Here is a 17,927-nt window from a genome sequence, read left to right as displayed (position 1 = left end):
TCATTCAGCTGAGATACTGTTGACTGAATATTTGGTGTTTCTCGTATTGCTGAAAAATAATCAGGGTGATCTCATCCTAAAAACAAGAGGTTAGAATAAGAATGAAAAAAAGATTCTTCATTATTGCCAGTGCATTCAATATTACAGACTTGCATATCTTTGTCTTTAGTGCAGATTCTTTACGTAAGGTGTAATGAGACGGTTGCAAGAAATGTGAATCACGTATCTTTTACAAGATGTTGACTAAAGCTAGAAATGATTAAGAGACTTATTTGGGAACAGATTGATTTTCATTTACAACTATTCGAAGCTGAAAGAATATTGGGGCAGATGAGTGTAAATATGCAGAGAAAATTCCCTCTACTGAACCGTGCTTGTGAGTTCTTTCAGATGGCTTCTTGGGTTATATAAATTTACTTTGAGGTCATTATATGGATAATTTGTTACTAAGTAAAGTAGTTTGTCAGGTTACGAGACATTAATCTTCCAATAGGTCTTTAATTAGGACAGATGCACTAAATAATTCATAGCAAGACTTGGCCTGGAAACATTTATAATACTCAATTATACCATTTTACAGGCAATGGCAAATTGTTTTTGTGTAGTCTGGAAATTGTGGGACTTAATTAATTACCTTCAATGTTTTAGACATCTGCTCTGCCCTCTTTAAATGCATTAAATTGGCAACTCATGAAATGGCTAAAAATAGAGTTCAAATTCCCAGATGGTAAAGGGTGAAGATCAACTATGATGGAAAAAAAGCCACTCTGTGATGCACAGGAAATGTGAAACCAAATTACATATCCAGCAACATTCCGCTTACAAGACTCTCAAGTATGTGACAATTATTTTTAAAAGAATGAGAGATTTACATGATATTTAAAAGCACTTAACTTGCTGCTAAATACTCTTCTCCTGGTTTCCTAAAATAGGCTGCAGTACACAAATTGGCAAACCAGGCAGAGTCCTGATAGAAAACACCTATCAGTCTCTGTCATGTAAACACCTCTGAGTGAAATTTATTTCTGCACAAACAAATAACTTTGCCCCTATAAGTTGTATCAAATACATGACAAAAAATAAGCACTCTGGAAGTCTTTGCGGAGGCATTTTCATGTCATAGATCTTAAAATGATGGAAAGGGGAATTAAGAGCTTATTCCATTTGTAATTAGATCACAGAAAAAAGATGGTGATGGCTTTGCACTGAGTAGGAGGATGTGACCATTCAAGTATACAAAGGAAAAAGGAATGTTCACTTCATATTTCATCCTAGAAATTTCTGCAAGAGAAATGTTGTACATGATCTTCTGCTTAAGAATAATATGTGGGAGTCAATTATAAAGGAAATTAACACATTCTGAAAGCTGTAAGTGGGGGACAAATTTGCAGATAAAGGTGTTCCTTCTTATGAGGATAGTCAGACCTTGCATAGAACAGCCTCTGGCCCTTGGAGCCCAGATTCCTGCAGCTTTCTATAAGGCAATTTTCCAAGGCGTGCAGTTTCTCCAGGGTTGTTGGGAGATGTTTTGTTCAGATGGATACAGACCCAGGTCCTGCCCCCAAGAGCAGTCATGCTGGGTCAACACCCAGGATTAGGTTGGATGCAGAAGCATTTCCCACTCAAGTAGCTACTGAATAAATAGATGGGCGGAGTGGAGGTGACTACCCACATGCTCAATGGGAGGACGCAGCTTTGTCGCCAAATCACTCAGAGAGAATCTAGAGGAGATTTCTATCCAGAAGAAATACAGTGCAAGCCACATATGGTAATTTAAGATTTTCTAAGAGCCACATTCGAAAAAGTAAAAAGAAATAGTTACATATGCATATTTAATCCACTAATGCATATTTAATCCAATATAGCCAAATTATCATTTCTGCTTGTAATCAGCATAAGAATCATGAATGTGATACTTTGCATTCTCTTTTTTTAATATATACTAAGTCTTACAATCCAGTATGCATTTTGCACTTAAAACACATCTCAACTCAGACAAGCCACCTTTCAAGTGTTCAGTGGCTTATTTGGCTAGTAGCTCCCATATTGGACAGCACAGCCCTACATAATGAGCAAGGATAACGAACTACATCCCCAGCTGTAGTGGGGATAGCAAGGCAACACCTACAAAAAACCCAGGTTATGTGGGTATGTGGTAATCACAGTGCCTGGAGGAAACAAACTAGGTGCTCATTATAAATGCAAGAAGAATCCTACTTACCTGGCAGACACCGGCTTAGTATTCTGGGGAGACCTGCCTGTATTTTCATCCACGCCCAAGACTGTGTTATAGAAGCACTTTGTTTTCCTTGCTTCCTCTTTGGCATATATATATATATATATATATATATATATATATATATAGCTATTGATATGTTGTCATGATTTTTTAATAAAATTCCCTTTAGTAAATTCTAAGGTTCTTGAGGACAGAGTCAGTGCCTTATTCATGACACTTTCCTGACACAAGAGGGGTGTTCCATAAATATTTGTTAGCTTGAATGAATGAGAGAATGCAATCTGCAGTTCAGATGAGGAAAAAAATACCAAAATGCACATAATCAAGACAGAGGAAGTGAGAAGTAAAGGAGAGCAAGAGAAACTGGGGAAGTGGAGAGCAGGGGGAGGGGAGAACGGGGAGAAGGGAGAGGGGGAGACTCACAACGATGTAGGGGTGGAGGGAGCAGGGAGGGAGAAATAAAGACAACTTTGAAGGAAGAAGTTCATCCAGACTTACAAACCAGTCTTTCCCACCATCTTTCCATTGGGTCATTCTGCTTTCAAGAGCAAAGTCTATCTTTGTAAAACAGGGATGGTCTAGTTTGGGAATGGGGGCAGCAGTGGAAATACCTGCATGTATGATTGCTTGCCAGCCATAGCGACGTTTATAAAGGGAACGTGTGACTCTGTTGTGCTACTATAATTAATTACTTGCTTTATTAGGAGAAAAAAACCAATGAGACACTTGTGAATCCTCTGGAGTGTTTTCCCTAGACCAAGTTACCATTAACAGAAACCTAATCTAAACATTTTTGACTGTGTCAAATTAAGATAATTTAATTAGAATTCCACTTCTTGACAGAATCAATGGGGGGAAAAGCACATAAAAATAAACTAGTATCTTGGAGTTACATACAACTTTAAAAGTAGTAATTTTGTTAGAATTAGTCATATCAAAAGGAATACATTTAAGCTTAAGAATACAACTATAAAAACTATACAAATTCACCAATGTATTTGTCTAGACTTGACATTATTAGATTGCTGTTTGAGGCTAATTTTGCCACTGAAATTTAAAAAAAAAAAGAACAAACAAACAAAAAAACAGGACCAGATAAATCTCTAGAATGCATTAGCCAGCAGGACCTCAAAATAAAAGAAATGGAGGAAGGAGAGTTACAAAGGTGAGAAAAGTTAAGAATTTTATTTCTCCTTCCATTCAATTTATCAGATAAACACAATTAACAGTTTGATAGCAGTTTATTCCTTGGGCATCAAGAAGAGCTTATGGCTTATCTGTGCTGGCACCCTGAGCAGCTCACCTTCTCTGGAGAGACAGTGGACACTTGTTTTCATAAATTAGTTTACCCTAAAGGAAATTTTCTACCTTTTCCATCCTCTGGGCTTTTCCATAGGATGGTTTTTGCTGAATAGTGTCCCTCCATCTTTGTCCTCTTAGAAAGATTCAGCAAGGAAGCAATATTAAGGAAAAGACATACCTGATCACATCATTCAAAAATCTGTCCATTTGTTCCAGCTTTCTCTTAGACTTTTTTCTCCCACTGTAATTCCTCTTAAGCTTCAAATCCTCTTTACACAATGCCAACTAGTTGTTTCTAATATAGTGAATTAAATCTGTAACTGTTTTTCTGCAAAGTAATTAGAGAAAGAGAAATTGAGCCCTCAGAAAGATAAAATATATATAAGTAATTTTAACTAACAGTGATCTAATTAAGAAAAGAAGTGGAGAAGAAAAGTCTTGCTGACTGAGAAGAATCATGAGCTGTTCTCCTCTACGTACAACCTCATTTCTGATTAACAGTAATAGTCAGTGCTTATTGGGAACACACTATGTGCCAGGCACTGATGTAAGTGCTTCATCTGAATTAACTAATTTGATCCTCATAGCCTCCCAATGGTGGAGGGTTATTATTCTCATGATATAAATGAGGAAACATATCAGAGGGCTGGGTTACTTGCCCAAGGTCACACTGCTGGCAGAAGGCAGAAGCTGTAACATGCAGTACCACTCCTCTGCTGGGTGTGGGATGAGGATTTGTGGAGACTGACTTGGTGCTCACAGACTTGCCTACTTTATGGTCCCTGATGGACTAGACATGAAGAAAATCCCTCTCTCATGGTGTCCACTCCACCTGGTGGAACTGTGTTCAGGCCACAGTCCTGAGGGCTAATCAATGAGAACAAATGGATGGGTCAGTACAACCTGATGCGATACTGAAAAAAACCAACTCAGCAAGATGGAAATTCTGATCCCTCAACAAGTCCCACAGATCCTTGAAGACAGGAAGTGTATCTAATTTTTTCTTTTCCTTTTTTTTTTAAAATCAACTTGAGGGCCAGATGTAGTATCAGGAACGAGTAATCAACAAGTGTTTTAAATATTACTAAAATTAGCTATATACTGGGACTTCCCTCGTGGTGCACTGGTTAAGAATCAACCTGCCCAAATGCTAGCAGCCATAAAAGGGGAAATTGACAGTAACACAATCATAGTAGGGGACTTTAACACCCCACTTTCACCAGTGGACAGATCAACCAAAATGAAAATAAATTAGGAAACACAAGCTTTAAATGATACATTAAACAAGATGGACTTAATTGATATTCATAGGACATTCCATCCAAAACAACAGAATACACTTTCTTCTCAAGTGCTCATGGAACATTCTCCAGGATAGATCATATCGTGGGTCACAAATCAAGCCTTGGTAAATTTAAGAAAATTGAAATCATATCAAGGATCTTTTCCGACCACAATGCTATGAGACAAGATATCAATTACAGGAAAAAAACTGTAAAAAATACAAACACATGGAGGCTAAACAATACATTACTAAATAACCAAGGGATCACTGAATAAGTCAAAGAGGAAATCAAAACATACCTAGAAACAAATGACAATGAAAACACGACAATCCAAAACCTATGGGATGAAGCAAAAGCAGTTCTAAGAAGGAAGTTTAGAGCAATACAATCTTACCTCAAGAAACAAGAAACATCTCAAATAAACAACCTAACCTTACACCTAAAGTAATCAGAGAAAGAAGAACAAAAAACCCCAAAATTAGCAGAAGGAAAGAAATCATAAAGATCAGAGCAGAAATAAATGAAAAAGAAATGAAGGAAATGATAGCAAAGATCAGTAAAACTAAAAGCTGGTTCTTGAGAAGCTAAACAAAATTGATAAACCATTAGCCAGACTCATCAAGAAAAAAAGGGAGAAGACTCAAATTAACAGAATTAGAAGTGAAAAAGGAGAAGTAACAGCTAACATTGCAGAAATACAAAGAATCATGAGAGATTACTACAAGCAACTATACGCCAATAAAATGGACAACCTGGAAGAAATGGACACATTTTTAGAAAAGCACAACTTTCTGAAACTGAACCAAGAATAAATAGAAAATATAAACAGACCATTCACAAGCACTGAAATTGAAACTGTGATTAAAAATCTTCCAACAAACAAAAGCCCAGGACCAGATGGCTTCACAGGCGAATTCTATCAAACATTTACAGAAGAGCTAACACCTATCCTTCTCAAACTCTTCCAAAATATAGCAGAGGGAGGAGCACTCCCAAACTCATTCTACGAGGCCATCATCACCCTGATACCAAAACCAGACAAAGATGTCACAAAGAAAGAAAACTACAGGCCAATATCACTGATGAACATAGATGCAAAAATCCTCAACAAAATACTAGCAAACAGAATCCAACAGCACATTAAAAGGATCATACACCATGATCAAGTGGGGTTTATCCCAGGAATGCAAGGATTCTTCAATATACGCAAATCAATCAATGTGATACAACATATTAACAAATTGAAGGAGAAAAACCGTATGATCATCTCAATAGATGCAGAAAAAGCTTTTAACAAAATTCAACACTGATTTATGATAAAAACCCTCCAGAAAGTAGGCATAGAGGGAACTTACCTCAACATAATAAAGGCCATATATGACAAACCCACAGCCAAGATCGTTCTCAGTGGAGAAAAACTGAAACCATTTCCTCTAAGAGCAGGAACAAGACAAGGTTGTCCACGCTCACCACTATTATTCAACATAGTTTTGGAACTTTTAGCCACAGCATTCAGACAAGAAACAGAAATAAAAGGAATCCAAATTGGAAAAGAAGAAGTAAAGCTGTCACTGTTTGCAGATGACATGATACTATACATAGAGAATCCGAAAGATGCTATCAGAAAACTGCTAGAGCTAATCAATGAATTTGGTAAAGTAGCAGGATACAAAATTAACACACAGAAATCTCTTGCATTCCTATACACTAATGATGAAAAATCTGAAAGAGAAATTCAGGAAACTCTCCCATTTACCACTGCAACAAAAAGAATAAAATACCTAGGAATAAACCTACCTAAGGAGACAAAAGACCTTTATGCAGAAAACTATAAGACACTGATGAAAGAAGTTAAAGATGATACCAACAGGCGGAGAGATATACCATGTTCTTGGATTGGAAGAATCAACATTGTGAAAATGGCTATACTACCCCAAGCAATCTACAAATTCAATGCAATCCCTATCAAACTACCAGCGGCATTTTTCACAGAACTAGAACAAAAAATTTCACAATTTGTATGGAAACACAAAAGACCCCGAATAGCCAAAGCAATCCTGAGAAAGAAAAACGGAGCTGGAGGAATCAGGCTCCCTGACTTCAGACTATTCTACAAAGATACAGTAATCAACACAGTATGGTACTGGCACAAAAACAGAAATATAGATCAATGGAAAAGGATAGAAAGCCCAGAGATAAACCCACGCACATATGGTCACCTTATCTTTGATAAAGGAGGCAAGCATATACAATGGAGAAAAGACAGCCTCTTCAATAAGTGGTGCTGGGAAAACTGGACAGCTACATGTAAAAGAATGAAATTAGAACACTCCCTAACACCATACACAAAAATAAACTCAAAATGGATTAAAGACCTAAATGTAAGGCCAGAGACTCTAAAACTCGTAGACGAAAACATAGGCAGAACACTCTGACATAAATCACAGCAAGATCCTTTTTGACCCACCTCCTAGAGAAATGGAAATAAAAACAAAAATAAACAAATGGGACCTAATGAAACTTAAAACCTTTTGCATAGCAAAGGAAACCATAAACAAGATGAAGAGACAACCCTCAGAGTGGGAGAAAATATTTGCAAACGAAGCAACTGACAAAGGATTAATCTTCAAAATATACAAAAAAACAACCCAATCCAAAAATGGGCAGAAGACCTAAATAGACATTTCTCTAAAGAAGACATACATATTGCCAACAAACACATGAAAGGATGCTCAACATCACTAATCATTAGAGAAATGCAAATTGAAACTACAATGAGGTATCACCTCACACCGGTCAGAATGGCCATCATCAAGAAATCTACAAGCAATAACTGCTGGAGAGGGTGTGGAGAAAATGGAACCCTCTTGCACTCTTGGTGGGAATGTGAATTGATACAGCCACTATGGAGAACATTATGGAGGTTCCTTGAAAAACTAAAATTAGAACTACCATACGACCTAGCAGTCCCACCACTGGGCATATACCCTGAGAAAACCATAATTCAGAAAGAGTCATGTACCACAATGTTCACTGAAGCACTATTTACAATAGCCAGGACATGGAAGCAACCTAAGTGTCCATGGACAGATGAATGGATAAAGAAGATGTGGCACATATATACAATTGAAAATTACTGAGTCATAAAAAGAAACAAAATTATTTGTAGTGAGGTGGATGGGCCTAGAGACTGTCATACAGAGTGAAATAAGGAGAAAAACAAATATCATATGCTAACACATATATATGGAATCTAAAAAAAACAAAAATTCGTTTTGAAGAACCTAGGGGCTGGACAGAAATAAAGACACAGATGTAGAGAATGGACTTGAGGACACTGGGAGGGGGAAGGGTAAGCTGAGACGAAGTGAGAGAGTGGCACTGACATATATACACTACCAAATGTAGTGGGAAGCAGCCATATAGCACAGGGAGATCAGGTCGGTGCTTTGTGACCACTTAGAGGGGTGGGATAGGGAGGGGATATGGGGATACATGTATACGTATAGCTGATTCACTTTGTCATACAGCAGCAACTAACACAACAGTGTTTCACTTTGTTATACAGCAGCAACTAACACAACAGTGTAAAGCAATTATACTCCGATAAAGATGTTTAAAAAAAAAAAAAAAAAGAATCCACCTGCCAGTGCAGGGGACACAGGTTTGATCCCTGGTCCAGGAAGATCCCACATGCCGTGGAGCAGCTAAGCCCGTGTGCCACAACTACTAAGCTTGCACTCTAGAGCCCGTGAGCCACAGCTACTGAGCCCGAGTGCCACAACTACTGAAGCCCACATGCCTAGAACCTGTGCTCTGCAACAAGAGAAGCCACCGCAATGAGAAGCCCGTGCACTGCAATGATGAGTAGCCCCTGCTCACCACAACTAGAGAAAGCCCATGTGCAGGAACAAAGACCTGATGCAGCCAAAAATAAATAAATAAATAAATAAATTTTTAAAAATTACCTATATACTGAAAGCATAAATGAATGAATAAACATGTATGGGATATCTATTTTCACTTACTATGTTGTTAGTTGATTTTTCTTTACTTTTTATTTTTTAAAAAATATTTTTCTTATATATTTATGTATACGCATGTTCTTATTAGTCATCCATTTTATACACATCAGTGTATACATGTCAATCCCAATGTCCCAATTCATCACACCCCCACCCACCGCCACTTTCCCCCCTTGGTGTTCATACGTTTGTTCTCTACGTCAGTGTCTCAATTTCTGCCCTGCGAACCAGTTCATCTGAACCATTTTTCTAGGTTCCACATATATGCGTTAATATATGATATTTGTTTTTCTCTTTCTGACTTACCTCGCTCTGTATGACAGTCTCTAGATCCATCCACGTCTCTACAAATGGCACAATTTTGTTCCTTTTTATGGCTGAGTAATATTCCATTGTTTATATGTACCACATCTTCTTTATCCATTCATCTGTTGATGGGCATTTAGGTTGCTTCCATGACCTGGCTATTGTAAATAGTGCTGCAATGAACATTGGGGTGCATGTGTCTTTTGGAATTATGGTTTTCTCTGGGTATATGCCCAGTAGTGGGATTGCTGGGTCATATGGTAATTCTATTTTTAGTTTTTTAAGGAAACTCCATACTGTTCTCCATAGTGGCTGTATCAATTTACATTCCCACCCACAGTGCAAGAGGGTTCCCTTTTCTCTACACCCTCTCCAGCATTTGTTGTTTGTAAATTTTCTGATGATGGCCATTCTGACCGGTGTGAGGTGATACCTCATTGTAGTTTTGATTTGCATTTCTCTAATAATTAGTGATGTTGAGCAGCTTTTCATATGCTTCTTGGCCATCTGTATGTCTTCTTTGGAAAAAAGTCAGTTTAGGTCTTCTGCCCATTTTTGGATTCAGTTTTTTGTTTTTTTAATACTGAGCTGCATGAGCTGTTTATATATTTTGGAGATTAATCCTTTGTCAGTTGCTTCGTTGGCAAATATTTTCTCCCATTCTGAGGGTTGTCTTTTCATCATGTTTATGGTTTCCTTTGCTGTGCAAAAGGTTTTAAGTTTCATTAGGTCCCATTTGTTTATTTTTGTTTTTATTTCCAGTACTCTAGGAGGTGGATCAAAAAAGATCTTGCTGTGATTTATGTCAAAGAGTGTTCTTCCTGTGCTTTCCTCTAAGAGTTTTATAGTGTCCGGTCTTACATTCAGGTCTCGAATCCATTTTGAGTTTATTTTTGTGTATGGTGTTAGGGAATGTTCTAATTTTATTCTTTTACATGTAGCTGTCCAGTTTTCCCAGCACCACTTATTGAAGAGACTGTCTTTTCTCCATTGTATATCCTTGCCTCCTTTGTCATAGATTAGTTGACCATATGTGCGTGGGTTTATTTCTGGGCTTTCTATCCTTTTCCATTGATCTATATTTCTGTTTTTGTGCCAGTACCATACTGTCTTGATTACTGTAGCTTTGTAGTGTAGTCTGAACTCAGGGAGTCTGATTCCTCCAACTCCGTTTTTTTCCCTCAAGACTGCTTTGGCTATTCAGGGTCTTTTGTGTCTCCATAGAAATTTTAAGATTTTTTGTTCTAGTTCTGTAAAAAATGACATTGGTAATTTGATAGGGATTGCATTGAATCTGTAGATTGCTTTGGGTAGTATAGTCATTTTCACAATATGAATTCTTCCAATCCAAGAACATGGTATATCCCTCCAGCTGTTGGTGTCATCTTTAATTTCTTTCATCAGTGTCTGATAGTTTTCTGAATAAAGTTCTTTTGTCTCCCTAGGTAGGTTTATTCCTAGGTATTTTATTCTTTTTGTTGCAATGGTAAATGGGAGTGTTTCCTTAATTTCTCTTTCAGATTTTTCATCATTAGTGTATAGGAATGCAAGAGATTTCTGTGTGTTAATTTTGTATCCTGCTACTTTACCAAATTCATTGATTAGCTCTAGCAGTTTTCTGATAGCATCTTTAGGATTCTCTATGTATAGTATCATGTCATCTGCAAACAGTGACAGCTTTACTTCTTCTTTTCCAATTTGGATTCCTTTTATTTCTTTTTCTTCTCTGATTGCCATTCCTACGACTTCCAAAACTATATTGAATAATAGTTGTGAGAGTGGACATCCTTGTCTTGTTCCTGATCTTAGAGGAAATGCTTTCAGTTTTTCACCATTGAGAATGATGTTTGCTGTGGGTTTGTCATATATGGCCTTTATTATGTTGAGGTAGGTTCCCTCTATGCCCACTTTCTGGAGAGTTTTTATCATAAATGGGTGTTGAATTTTGTCAAAAGCTTTTACTGCATCTATTGAGATGATCATATGGTTTTTATCGTTCAATTTGTTAATATGGTGTATCACATTGATTGACTTGCGTATGTTGAAGAATCCTTCCATCCTTGGGATAAATCCCACTTGATCATGGAGTATGATCCTTTTAATGTGTTGTTGGATTCTGTTTGCTAGTACTTTGTTGATGATTTTTGCATCTATATTCATCGGTGATATTGGTCTGTAGTTTTCTTTTTTTGTAGTATCTTTGTCTGGTTTTGGTATCAGGGTGATGGTGGCCTCATAGAATGAGTTTGAGAGTGTTCATTCTTCTGCAATTTTTTGGAAGAGTTTGAGAAGGATGGGTGTTAGCTCGTCTCTAAATGTTTGATAGAATTCACCTGTGAAGCCATCTGGTCCTGGACTTTTGTTTGTTGGAAGATTTTTAATCACAGTTTCAATTTCATTACTTGTGATTGGTCTGTTGATATTTTCTATTTCTTCCTGGTTCAGTCTTAGAAGGTTATACCTTTCTAAGAATTTGTCCATTTCTTCCAGGTTGTCCATTTTATTGGCATAACGTTGCTTGTAGTAGTCTCTTAGGATGCTTTGTATTTCTGTGGTGTCTGTTGTAACTTCTCCTTTTTCATTTCTAATTTTATTGATTTGAGTCCTCTCCCTCTTTTTCTTGATGAGTCTGGCTAATGGTTTATCAATTTTGTTTATCTTCTCAAAGAACCAGCTTTTAGTTTTCTTGATCTTTGCTATTGTTTTCTTTGTTTCTATTTCATTTATTTCTGCTCTGATCTTTATGATTTCTTTCCTGCTGGTAACTTTGGGTTTTGTTTGTTCTTCTTTTCTACTTCCTTTAGGTGTAAGGTTAGATTGTTTATTTGGGATGTTTCTTGTTTCTTGAGGTAGGCTTGTATAGCTATAAACTTCCCTCTTAGAACTGCTCTTGCTGCCTCCCATAGGTTTTGGATCATCGTGTTTTCATTGTCATTTGTTTCTAGGTATTTTTTGATTTCCTCTTTGATTTCTTCAGTGATCTCTTGGTTATTTAGTAACGTATTGTTTAGCCTCCATGTGTTTCTGTTTTTTATGGTTTTTTCCCTGTAATTGATTTGTAATCTCATGACGTTGTGGTCAGAAAAGATGCTTGATATGATTTCAATTTTCTTAAATTTACTGTGGCTTGATTTGTGACCCAAGATGTGATCTATCCTGCAGAATGTTCCATGTGCACTTGAGAAGAAAGTGTAATCTGCTGTTTTTGGATGGAATGTTCTATAAATATCAATTAAATCTATCTGGTCTATTGTGTCATTTAAAGCTTCTGTTTCCTTATTAATTTTCTGTTTGGATGATCTGTCCATTGGTGTAAGTGAGGTGTTAAAGTCCCCCAATATTATTGTGTTACTGTCGATTTCCTCTTTTATAGCTGTTAGCAGTTGCCTTATGTATTGAGGTGCTCCTATGTTGGGTGCATATATATTTATAATTGTTATATCTTTTTCTTGGATTGATCCCTTGATCGTTATGTAGTGTCCTTCTTTGTCTCTTGTAACAGTCTTTATTTTAAGGTCTATTTTATCTGATATGAGTATAGCTACTCCAGCTTTCTTTTGATTTCCATTTGCATAGAATATCTTTTTCCATCCCCTCACTTTCAGTCTGTATGTGTCCCTAGGTCTGAAGTGGGTCTCTTGCAGACAGCTTATATATGGGTCTTGTTTTTGTATCCATTCAGCAAGCCTGTGTCTTTTGGTTGAAGCATTTAATCCATTCAGGTTTAAGGTAATTATCGATATGTATGTTCCTATGACCATTTTCTTAATTGTTCTGGGTTTGTTTCTGTAGGTCCTTTTCTTCTCTTGTGTTTCCCACTTAGAGAAGTTCCTTTAGCATTTGTTGTAGAGCTGGTTTGGTGGTGCTGAATTCTCTTAGCTTTTGCTTGTCTGTTAAGCTTTTGATTTCTCCATCGAGTCTGAATGAGATCCTTGCTGCATAGAGTAATCTTGGTTGTAGGTTCTTCCCTTTCATCACTTTAAGTATGTCATGCCACTCCCTTCTGGCTTGTAGAGTTTCTGCTGAGAAATCAGCTGTTAACTTTATGGGAGTTCCCTTGTATGTTATTTGTCATTTTTCCCTTGCTGCTTTCAATAATTTTTCTTTGTCTTTAATTTTTGCCAATTTGATTACTATGTGTCTTGGCGTGTTTCTCCTTGGGTTTATCCTGTATGGGACTCTCTGCGCTTCCTGGACTTGGGTGGGTCTTTCCTTTCCCATGTTGGGGTAGTTTTCGACTATAATCTCTTCAAATATTTTTTCAGGTCCTTTCTCTCTCTCTTCTCCTACTGGGCCCCCTATAATGCGAATGTTGTTGCGTTTAATGTTGTCCCAGAGGTCTCTTGGGCTGTTTTCATTTCTTTTCATTCTTTTTTCTTTATTCTGTTCCGCAGCAGTGAATTCCACCATTCTGTCTTCCAGGTCACTTATCTGTTCTTCTGCCTCAGTTATTCTGCTATTGATTCCTTCTAGTGTAGTTTTCATTTCAATTATTGTATTGTTCATCTCGGTTTGTTTGTTCTTTAATTCTTCTAGGTCTTTGTTAAACATTTCTTGTATCTTCTCGATATTTGCCTCCAATCTTTTTCCGAGGTTTTGGATCATCTTACTATCATTATTCTGAATTCTTTTTCTGGAAGTTTGCCTATCTCCACTTCATTTAGTTGTTTTTCTGGGGTTTTATCTTTTTCCTTCATCTGGTACATAGCCCTCTGCCTTTTCATCTTGCCTATCTTTGTGTGAATGTGGTTTTTGTTCCACAAGCTGCAGGATTGTAGTTCTTCTTGCTTCTGCTGTCTGCCCTCTGGTGGATGATGCTATCTAAGAGTCTTTTGCAAGTGCCTGATGGGAGGGGCTGATGGTGGGTAGAGCTGGCTGTTGCTCTCTCGTTGACTTTTCGATAGTCTAGGATTTTTAAAAAATTATTTATTTATTTATTTTTATTTATGGCTGTGTTGGGTCTTCGCTTCTGTGCGAGGGCTTTCTCTAGTTGCGGCAGGCAGGGGCCACTCTTCATCGCGGTGCGCGGGCCTCTCACTATCGCGGCCTCTCATTGCGGAGCACAGGCTCCAGACGCGCAGGCTCAGCAGTTGTGGCTCACGGGCCCAGTTGCTCCGCGGCATGTGGGATCCTCCCGGACCGGGACACGAACCCGTGTGCCCTGCATTGGCAGGCGGATTCCCAACCACTGCGCCACCAGGGAAGCCCTAGGATTTTTTTTTAAATGTTGCTATTAATTGTAATATGAGTTGTTTTTTTTTTTTAAGTTTTTGGCTGTGCTTTGCAGCATGTGGGATCTTAGTTCCTTGACCAAGGGTCTAACCTGTGCCCCCTGCAGTGGAAGCATCGAGTCTTAACCACTGGGCCACCAGGGAAGTCTCATAATATGAGTTTCATACAAAGAGGATAAGGAATAACTGAAGACATATATATAAAATTCTTTTAAAATATCCATATGAAGTAGGAAGGTTTTCTGTGTATATATTATAGTAACACTGTTGGTACTTATTAAAATTAGGATTATTTGTTAAAAGTATAAATTTTTCTTTTAAATGGTTCTAATTTTATAACTAGAGAAATTTTAAAGTATTTGAGTTTTAAATATTGACTAGCTACTTAATTTGGCTTACTTTCCTTGTAATTACAAAGTCAATACTTTCTTTTATCAGATTATTCTTTACTTCTTTATTAATTTAAATAGGTGCCATAGTTTCTACACAGATTCTTTTATTGTCCTATACATCTTCTGAAAAGTTAGGATGTATTTTATAGTGCATCACCAATTTTATTTCAGAAACCCTAAAGTAGTGGTAGGCTTATATATTGGAAAGATAGAATTAATTCAGTGCATTGTTTTATATTACATGTCTCTGGAAAACATGTCATCAAAGGTTTTTGCATATTTTAAAACTGTGCCACATATATAGTGGAAATATATCTCAGCTCCTGTCTGCTATTAGTGAACATGATATGATGCTTATTTAACTGCTTAGAAAACTTTGGACAATGCTAACAGAAGTGGAAACTTTCGAGGGTGAGAAAAATAGCCTTCTGATTTGCTTTCCTTACTGTAATCATGGCTTCAGAGTTTAGTCATTACCCAAATATTACACACCTGTCTCTGAAGGTCTTTGCTCATTTGGTATTAGATCTTAGATTTCTTCATCCCATTATTGATCTGAAATGTCTCCAGCTCTCGCAGGTAAAGGAAGAACATGCCCATGTGTTGCGTCAGGTAATTCCTATTATTGAAAATCTGTGTTCAATCTAAAATGACCTTTTCTTGTATTTATTGTCGGGCTAGCTTTACAGCCCACATTAAATTGAAGCTTTTGTGCTAGGACTGAAAAGCGTGTTGTTGTGTGGGGAATGGTGCTCTCAGTGTTTGCTCATGACGACCCGCTATCCAGACAGCTGGCGGTGTGATCTGGGTGTTTGGCTAGGTGTTCATTGTTAAGTCAGCAGTGGAGGAAAGCCATTATGTCTTCATTTGCACCGTAAAGGAAGATGCACAAGTGATTACTAAGAAAAAGTTCATCTGTAAAGAGGAGCTCTTTGCGTTCATAATCAGAACTCACAGCATTGTTAGTACTTTTGAAGATGTTGAGCAAGAGTTTTTCAGGGGTGAGAGGAGCCAGCATGAACATTTGGACTTTTCCCAAAAATAAATTTCATAATATTCAGCATTTTGTTTTAATTTCAGTGATCCTCTGTGGTTGTATGTGTTTATAATGACAAATTCATACTGTCTGTGGGATTTGGGCAAGACTTTGAAAAAGGACTGAAGATTATGTTAAGCTGTGTTCAGGGTTTTCTGGGAGGCCCATGTCACGTCACTCTAAGAAAATGCCCAAATAGTAAGAGATTAACTCCCTTAATTGTGTCCTATTTCCCCCATGTTGCTCTTTTTTAACCATCTATTGTTCATTCACTTACCTTTTCAAACTTTTATATGCATTTAGAAGTTGAATTTTAAAACCTCTTTATTTAAGATAATAATAATAAATAATAATTTAAAAATTCCCCTATGATTAGGAAATGAACCTCTAAAATTTTACCACTAATTTCATGCTTGTCAGACTTATTCTGGTTTAAGTTACATGCACTTTTTTCCCCCCCCCAAACCAAAGAACGCATTTGAAAAGTATGAATTATGTGATGAGAATGCCAGGTTTTACTAAGCCCAGTGACTTCTAGTCACTGGAAATACTACAACGACCCACACAATGAGGGCGGTGGCCTAATAGTGGCCCCATTTAACTGTATTCTATGTGTAAGTGAAGACCTTCTTTATACCCACAAACATCGGTTGTATACATTCAAGTTCAGCCTGCTCAGAGGTGTTAAGCAGCTACATTGAATTTTTTCTTTCCACTTTCTCACCCTTCTCCTCTTCCATTCTCCTGTCATCTGAGTCTCATAAACCCCAAAACACTACAGTGGGAAACAGGGCAGCCTTCATGGGTGTTCAACTTGTAGAATTGCACATGGCCGCACACTCAGAAGGGCTCCACGCTTGATTGAATGCTCTTTTGTCACCATCTTGGAATTCTTGGTAATGCTGGAACAAGGGGTCCTGCATTTGCATTTTGCACTGAGCCCCGCAAATTATGCAGCCTTTCCTGGGAGGGAAGATATGAGGAACCGAGAAGCCCCTGAGTCCTTAGAGTCTCTCACTCCGTCATTTTGAGTTTCATTTTGGAGTAGCTTAGTCACTAGCCTCTAGTGAGCAGTTTCCAAAAATATGCCAGTGAATATGTGAGAAGCACTCGCTGAAAATTGCAGGTTCCTCAGCCCAGACAAATGATCAGAGTCTCCAGGGATGGGGCCCAGGAATCTGCATTTTCATAGCCTTCCTGTGATTCTCAGTTCACTAAGGGGCTGACAGTCTCTGGTAAATCACACCTCTGATTCAACACACATCTTTCTGTTACTCCATATTGACTGATTCGAGACTAAAGGAGAGAAAACAAAAGAAGATAAATTCTATTACCTTCAGTACACTTTATGTTGCATTGGCAGGGCACAAAAATACTAGTTTGTTCTAAAGAAAGAACTCTCTCTGTTTGATTTGGTGGAGGATGATGTCTTCATTTGGGGTTAGGCTACTTTAAACTACTTTTCAGGCAGTTTTTATTTTAATCTATTTCTTCCACCACTGTTAGAGAATAGAATGTTTGGAGTAAGCGATTATGGGTGATCAAGCAGCTGTTTCAACCAAACATTGCCCCTGTCAGTGACTTTGCAAAGATCCATTACAATAAGATCATTGTATTAAAGTCAGTTGACCTAGCCATCAATCATTGTTTGGAGTAGAACTTTGGCAGACACTGGAGTTTAGCGGTTAAGAGTCTGCATTTTGGAGGCAGACAGGCTCCATTTGAATCCAGACCCATCACTTAACAGTGAGACCTTGAGCAATTCTTTAATTTTCCCCCCAACTCTTAGTTGTTCTTTTAATTGATTAATAAGGATATTAATAGACTCTATTGTTGTCATGAGGATTAAAGAAGATAATCCAAGTAAAATCCTAGTACACCGTGCCTGGCACATAGTATGAGTTTAATAATATCACTATGTACCATAGTATGAGTTTAATAATAATACTATTATCAACCATTATAATAGTTGATCCTTGAACAACACGGGTTTGAACTATGCAGGTCTACTTTTACATGGATTTTTTTCAATAAAAACATACTGCAGTACTACACAGTCCACAGTTGGTTGACTCTGGGGAGGAGAAATCATGAATATGGAGGGCTGATG

Source organism: Eubalaena glacialis, chromosome 12 (genome assembly GCF_028564815.1).
Source record: "Eubalaena glacialis isolate mEubGla1 chromosome 12, mEubGla1.1.hap2.+ XY, whole genome shotgun sequence".
Classification (NCBI taxonomy): Eukaryota; Metazoa; Chordata; class Mammalia; order Artiodactyla; family Balaenidae; genus Eubalaena; species Eubalaena glacialis.
The sequence above is the reverse complement of the archived record's forward strand: the minus strand, read 5'-3'. Positions refer to the sequence as shown.